A 1,580-nucleotide genomic window follows, 5' to 3' on the forward strand; every position below is an offset into this window, starting at 1 on the left:
GGGCCTGCGGGCCACCCTCTGGCCCCCTGGGCCACCACCCTCGGGCCTGCGGGCCACCCTCTGGCCCCCAGGGCCACCACCCTCGGGCCTGCGGGCCACCCTCTGACCCGCCGGGCCACCACCCTCGGGCCTGCGGGCCACCCTCTGACCCGCCGGGCCACCACCCTCCCACCCGCCGGGCCACCACCCTCGGGCCTGGCCTGACGTGGAGCCCCACACCCATGTGCAGTTTCCAGCCTGGTGCGGGGGTGTGGGGCGGCGCAGGCTGCCAGAGTCAGGGACCCGGAGCGTGGGGAGGCTGAGAGCACTTCTGTCGGGGCCTGCGGGCGAGGCTGCTGACCCCGCCGTCCGGATCCGCGTGACACCCAAGTGTGGGCGTCGAAACCAGCCCCAGACCCCTGATCGCCCTTGGGGCCCCTGGGCACACATCCATCAAGCCCCGTCTGTCTCTCCTCGTGATGTCGGGGGCGGGCTTCCGCTCCTCACGGCCCCGGCGCCCGGGCGCTCCCTGACTGCAGCCCTCGCAGGGAGACCAGCTTTCTGCTCCCGGCTGCCTTGAAGGGCCCCTTGCGGGACGCGCCCCGAGCTGACCGGGCCGTGCTGGCCTTGCACAGAGCGCAGGCCCGCAGGGGACAGGCCGCCCAGGACGACCAGACCGGGCGCTGGCTGTACCCGACGCACCTCACCCCTCAGAGCCACCACGGAAGGGGGCTTCTGACCGACTGCCCCGAGCCTGGGCTGGGCTCGGGGCTCCTGGTGCCCGCTGGTGCCAGAGCCAGCTGGAGCAGTCACGCAGGTGTCGGTGGGGAAGCCGAGGACCCCAGAGTTGGAGTCCTCCGGGGCGCTCAGGGCAGGGGGCAGGGCGGGGTGGGGGCGCGGGGTCACAGAAGGGCCTGCGGCCAGGGCTCAGCCCGCACGTGCACAGGAAAGGGGACTCGGCTGCGCCCCCCCGCAGCCCCAGGCTGGCCCCGCCCCGCCCCGGACGGCCTCTCCCCAGGACACGCTGGTGGCCTCTGATCGCATTGTGCGGTTTCTGGCCTGACTTTTGAAGCTCAAGGCTCCTTCCCTTTGCTTTTATGTTATTTTTCACGGTGCGAAAGCACAACACTGTGAGAGCCCGTGCCAGACGGCCCCCTGCCCCCGCTGGGTGTTGGCCAGGCTGCGCGGCCGCCCACGCCCTCTGGGCCACTCAGCGGCCCCTCTGCCCAGCCCCGGCCCCCCCGGGGCCTCGCCAGGAGCTGGGGGCCTGGGCACACCCGTCCCCGGGCTCAGCCGTACCGTCCACCTACCCCAGGCCCAGCCGTGCCCACCTGTGCCGCCTTCCCGGCTCCGCCCTGGGCAGCGGCCCCTGTCCGCACGCTGCGGCCTCCAAGGGCCGCTTTCGGCCCCGCACACGCCGCTGGGCGCTCACAGCCCCACAGGCTCGGCTGGAGGGGGGTGCGGGAGGGCGAGGGGGTGCGGCAGGGTACGAGAAGGGAGCGGTCCGCAGGCCAGTGGCTGGCCCCGCTGAGACGCGCACAGAAAAGCACAAGAGGCGGCAGGGGTGGAGCGCTGTGGAGCGCGCGTGGGCAGTGGGGGCG

This window comes from Condylura cristata, unplaced genomic scaffold (assembly GCF_000260355.1).
Source record: "Condylura cristata isolate star-nosed mole 26May11 unplaced genomic scaffold, ConCri1.0 scaffold00009, whole genome shotgun sequence".
In the NCBI taxonomy this organism is placed as follows: domain Eukaryota; kingdom Metazoa; phylum Chordata; class Mammalia; order Eulipotyphla; family Talpidae; genus Condylura; species Condylura cristata.